The 6,307-nt window shown below is 42.0% G+C and overlaps 1 long non-coding RNA gene across 1 annotated transcript; it reads left to right on the forward strand.

Moving 5' to 3' along the window:
• Positions 1 to 3,041: 3,041 nt before the first annotated feature.
• On the forward strand, positions 3,042 to 4,486 carry LOC125549477 (uncharacterized). Its single transcript, XR_007301346.2, has 3 exons — positions 3,042 to 3,305; positions 3,427 to 3,554; positions 3,640 to 4,486. It is a non-coding gene; the product is annotated as an uncharacterized LOC125549477 (long non-coding RNA).
• The last annotated feature ends 1,821 nt before the right edge of the window (positions 4,487 to 6,307 follow it).

Consider the following 6,307-nt stretch of genomic DNA (forward strand, 5'->3'; position numbering starts at 1 on the left):
GCCTGACACACAGCCTCGGCCTTTTCTCACTTCTATTCTCGTGGCACTTTCAAGCAAACATGATACAACTCTTAAGTAGCAGACTCACGCATGCGTAGCCGGCCCGTCATGCTAGCCACTAACTGAACGACCCACACGACCTAGCATGCAGCGAACGAGCCCACGATGTAACTACCAGCTAACTCCATGCACACGCAACGCGCTCCCACGCGCACACCGCGTCCGCCGGGAACAGAACTGCCAATACATCTAGCTAGTTAACGTGACTGTACCATCACGCCGCACACACACACGCCGCATATCTGCTGTGTCCTGCCCGTCCCGTGCGCACCCGACGCGTCCGACGAACCCGACATCATCAATGCGTCTCGCACGTCCCTCGCGCATCCGAAGCGCCCAACCACACCACGCGACGTGGCTTATTCCAACAGCTGAGAAGTCTGGCGCGGGTGAACTCGACGATGACGGACGATGCGTCCACGGCCGCTTGGCGGAGGTTGGATAGGAAGGAGATGGGCGACAGGTTGCTGACAGTAGGACCGGGGCGATTGTTGGCGACGACGGCGGCTGCGCCGTCAGTAGGGGGGAGGATGTGGGCGGGCGCAGGCGCAGGTGAGGTTGCTGCAGAGTTGCTCGACGAACTCCTCCTCCTCCTTGGCAGCCAGGGCTTTTGGATCCATCGCACAGGCTGGGGAGCGAGCTAGAATGTACTCTGTAATCTGTAATGTATGGAAGAAAAGGAGGGAATGGCTGTTAGCCTGTGACTGGATTGGATGGAAAGACCGGATATATATAGCAGCGTGGGTAGGTAAACTAGGAAAGAAGTAAATACACATACAAATTCTTTACATATAATGTGAATATTTTTTCAATCATACGTTGAATATTTTGGAAATACATGGTTAAAGTTTTTTAATTACACGATGAACATTTTTAATATGTGTTTTACACTTTTTTAAATACATGATGAACATTTATTCAAATATGTTTTGAACAGTTTTTCAAATATCTGTTTAAGAAGTTTTTGAATACATGATGTTGGCGACCACGGCTTTTGGATCCCTCGCACAGCCTGCGCCGCGAGCTAGAATGTATTCTGTACTGTGTGTGAATGGCTCTGAGCCTGTGACTGGATTAGACGGAATGGCTGGATATATATATATATATATATATATATATATATATATATATATATATATATATATATATATAAAGTCTATTTAAGACCCAGGGTGAGGAATAAGTAATTCTTCACCCTGGTCAGGGTCAGTCGGCCGTGTGACGGTCTGGTTCAACCCAGCACAAACCGATGTAAATTTATAGCAAAAATTTTATCATGCCGCTGTAATTTTACGTTAACGCTGGAAGGTCGTGGGGATTTGGAGCTAGCCCACCGCCCCACCGCATATATTTTTCAATAGATGCGAGCGGTTTCCGCTGAACACCGACTAGCGGGCGGTGATTGGCGGCGTGCTGGACGGCGATGTGCTCGGCGAAGAATTCTCATCGGATGATTCCTTCACTCCCCTGTCCATCTCTCCCTCGTCCTCTCGTGCGACTCGGAGGCCAACAGCGGCAGCGGTGATGGAGCGTACAACGATTCTTCACCGGTGACCAATCCCAAATCCATCCCACTGCTCAATCGGATAAGGCGCTTGCGACAACCAACATTCACCGAACCAGATTTTCCATTTCCTCCACAGCCGGCTCCGGCACAAGTTCTCCACGTTTCTCCTCCCTCTTCTTCTCTCTGCTTCCCTTCCAACCCCAGCTCACCCTGCTAGATCTGAATGATTGCCTTGCAGGAATGAAGGTCATGGTCGGCGCTGCATATCCAGAAGCTATGCCACGGCCGCCTACAGTTCCACCCAGGCTAGCTGATTTGCATGCATGCTTGATTTTTGATCTCTTTCCAACCTGTCCTGTTCATTCTATTTTATACGGTCATATTTTAGCTAGGCTCTGAGTGCACCATGTATCCATAGTTGCAAAACAATTCTTGAGATTTCCTTTTGGTAAAATTTCTGGAATATTTTAGTTGTACATAATATTGGCTGCGCCATCATAACCATTTGTTTACCCCCCTAGTATAAAAATACCAAAGTAAGGTTTCTATACATACATACGAGAAAGCACCTCTTTAATTAGTAATTTGCTGGTAGAAACATCGATCTGTTATTACTGGACATGAAGTAGCTTTTACAAATTCTATAGGTAATTGCGTGGAAATTAATCTGAGAAATTGTTGTCGAGATAGGTAATTACTTGAGAACAGTTGCTCTTTAAGATTTCTTGAGTTTATTCCGGATGCTCAAGTGAAGCAATTGCTTCTCACTGAAGGGTCTATTTTTTTCTTGGACGGGTCAGGTTGTTCCTGTTTTCTCTTTATTCAGATGTACCTTGGATTTGTAAATCAGAAAGTGTGATGCTCAATGAGATTCAGGTCGCGCTAAGACATCAACAATCAGTGACAAGCCTCCACTATCTATTGCAAAAATGAAGAACCGGGTTGATTGCTTATCCTCATCCCGGTGATTTGGTCCCCGCAAAAAAAAGTATGATTTTGGGAGAATAGGACCTGACTAGCTTCTAACTCTGCTGAACTGTACTGATCATAGTGTTAAACTAATTTTTCTTTTGCTCTTCTAAAGGCCATTTGCAATGATTCATAATGTGCCAGAGGAGATGGCTCAGTTGGAAATTATGTTCAGTTTCTTTATTCCTATGCTAATTCTCTGTCCATTTGTAAGACGGTTGGTGATGTTCAGAATAATAAGCGAAGTGCAGAATGAAATTAATGGGGCCGAGATTAGCGGTTTCCTTTCCTTTTCCCTGGGAAGGCGAATAGGAAGGCGACTTTGTCCCCTCGATCTGCCGCCGGCCAGGCCGGTGGTTCCTTCCCTCTCCGTCCGCCGCTCCGGCGATGGGAGAGGGGCGGGAACCCCAGTCCTGTGCTTCCGGTATGTAGATAGTAGGGTAGTGGTTCCAGGAGTTGCCGTCATGGTGGGGGTGGCGGCGTCGGTGTGGAATAAAGATGTTGGTGGTTCCCCCTCATCCTGGCGAAGCCTTTGCCGGAACCGGCGAACTGTCGGCTTTAGGTGCTCTCGGATCCTTCGATATGGTGAGCTTTGGTGCTCCGAGCAAAGCGCTGGATCTGCCAGCGCAGGTTTGTGGTCACTGGATCTTTGCAGGTTCTTCTCCTCAACGGCGAATTGGTAACGGTGACTACAGTAGACTGTTTAAGCAACTAAGCAACTCAAGTCCCATGGCGATTACAAATCATGACTGGCTGCTGCACTATTCTTGTATGTTCTTCTATTTTCAATGGAAGCATTCAATCATATTTGTTTTTTCTCACAGAAGTTTATATACCTCTCCATGGATCATTCAGGTGTAAAAATATGGATTTTCACTTTTGACCTGCAGTATTTGACGGTCTCTATGTGGAGGGTTTCAGAACTTTCTCTAGGTGCAGACCGGATTAGTAGCGGTACACGCTTGCAACTAGCAAAAATTGCAAGATGCAGGGTTGCGTTTTCTCTTTCCAATGCATGGTAATGAAGCCTGTTAATCCTGAAGTGTTATATGTGCACTTTTGTGTTGGTATACTTCTGAGAACTGAAAATATTTTGTTTTCAGGTATCTGTTCAGGTGGATGACCGCTAATGTATGTGGGATATGGATGTCTTCATATTTGTGGTGGGTACAAGTAATGTTAAATTGAAATTTGAGGCCCTCTTTTCATTACAACCAGTAGCAAAATTTAGGTTTTGGTGAGAAGAAAGGTGAACCTAATGGCTATAGCACTATTGAGAAGAATGTTTCAGTCACTGGAGAAATTGAGGAACAAATGAAGTTGATAGAAGAAAGAGCAATAAAGATCTATTAAACATATATATAGATTGCTTGGCAATAAAGATCGACATAAAATAGCATTACTTGTTTTGGGCATAGCTAAACGTACAAGCTTAATACTACTGAAATTCTAAAATCTATTTGTATGTGTTCGATCAGAAGTAATGTTTGGTTTTGTTCATAGGTTGTCCACTGTTTTGTCATTCCACCTAACTGATAGAGATTGTAATCGGGTCAACAAATGGCATACATTTTTTTCAGGCAGACAAACCTATTTTGTTGAAAATCTGAACTTTGTAGTTCAGTAGCTATCGTGTAGGTGTATTTCAATCTTATGGCTTTTTTTTGCTTGAGATTCGTATATACTGTAATGATGTTGAGTTTGTTCACATTAACCTATCTTCCTATTTTGCTGAGCTATCCACTGAAATTTGCTTAATTTCTTCTTGATTCCTCGTGTTTACTACCACTGTACCACTAGATTTGATATGTTTTTATTTAGTTCCATTTAATATTGATTCAACTATATTATGGGTGGCTTTGGCATTTTTCCCTTACAATCGTGTGTCTGACGAATTATGGGGTGTGCCTCTTTCACACTAATGTTTGTTGCAAACTAATCATGAAATTCAATTACTTCAGGTCTTTACTTACAACATGATTTACGTCCAATTCTTTGCTCCTTTTGTTTCATCACAAAGCAATGAAGTTTACTAGCATAACTTCTAGTACTATTAAGAAAATCCATATTGAAGGGACTTAAGATACTTCTATGTTTAATTTTGATGATAATGTCGTAAATAGTTGCTAGACACAGACTAGTTCAATACGGCGACTCCCACCATTGAAGCTGGCACAGCTCGATAAAAGACATGGTTAGTGAGCATTTTTAACAATAGTTACAGAATTTGGCTTTTTGTCTTGTTTCTCACTATACTTTTGATTCACCTGCAGCTAGCATGTTATGGTTTCATGTGATTGTGATGAATCTGGTACATCCAAAGTCCCACTGTGATATCTTTGATTTTGACATTATATTATTTTTAGTTCAGGGCAGTGAAGCCTATTACTCCCTCCGTTCAGAATTACTTGTCGCAAAAATGGATGTATCTAGACATATTTTAGTTCTAAATACATCCATTTCCGGGACAAGTAATTCCGAACGGAGGGAGTAGTCCTGAAGTGTTATATGTGCTTCTGTGATGGTGGCCACTACCTGTTTGTTGGTATACTTTCAAGAATTGAAAATATTCTGTTTCAGTATCTGTTCAAGTGGATGACGGTTAATGTACGAGGGATAGAGAGTCGTGTCTTCATATTTATGATCGGTAATTGTAATGTGCAATTGAAATTCAAAACTTCGTTTACTAATAACCAGTAGCAAAGTTCAGGTTTTGTGAGAAGAAAAGTGAACCAAAGGCTATAGTACTATTAATAGGATACTGTGTTGCTTCCAGCCCATGGATAAGAATGTTTCAGTCTCTGCAGAGATAGCTGAACAGATGAAGTTGGCGTAAAATCTATGGTCACCTACTGCTTGAAGATCAAGTTCGACAGTATTCAGTTTGCAAATTCGGTAGCATTCAATTTTGTAATAGAGATTTCTGAAAAATAATAATCATGCCGCTGGTTACTTAGTGCTCAGTGGCATTCAGTTACGTCTAAACGAATTTTATTTGTAAGCTTAAGATGGCTTTTGTTACTACTATATGGAATCTAGTATTTATTAGACCACTTTGTTATTCCATGGTTACCAAAAATTCCATGTGGACAAAATCAACCAGTGACCTATGTTTCTTACGGTTACTAAAAATGCCTCCTACAGAATTGTGACAGTGGCCTATGTTACTTAAATCAATCACGTGCCATATTTCATTTTTAGTAGAGAACCGGTGTACTCAGTCCAATGTAAACAGCAATATATCTAAGGCAAAATACCTGAACTATAGAAACGCAGACTTATATCTGAAAAAAAAAATCAAGAACGCCTCACTACTGTAAGATTACCTGATTACCAGTAGAATTACAGCAATAGGCGCTCTGTGGGTTGCTTGCCTCACTACTGTAAAGATTACCTGATTAGCCGTAAAATTACAGCAAGAGGCGCTCTATGGGTTGCTTGCCTACATGACATAATATTTTTTTTAAATGCCTACAGGAAGTAATTGACTCACATGGAAACCGTAAGATTACCTTGCACTCTTTTCTTTACAGTTGTTTTAGTGCGGAGACCCGTTTCTCATTCAAAGCTATAATATTACCTCACAAAAGTTCTGCTTCTTACTGTCTATGGTTTTGGACGTGGGAGCACAAGTTGGCTGGGGTGAGGAATAAGAATTCCTCACCCAGGGTGTTACTATTCATCACCCATGGTGTAGAATAAGTTATTCTTCACCCGAGATAATCTTACGATCATTTCATAATTAAATTATGTTTCGAATTCAAATAGTTA

This window comes from Triticum urartu, chromosome 3A (genome assembly GCF_056163025.1).
Source record: "Triticum urartu cultivar PI428250 chromosome 3A, HENAU_Tu73, whole genome shotgun sequence".
NCBI classification, from domain to species: domain Eukaryota; kingdom Viridiplantae; phylum Streptophyta; class Magnoliopsida; order Poales; family Poaceae; genus Triticum; species Triticum urartu.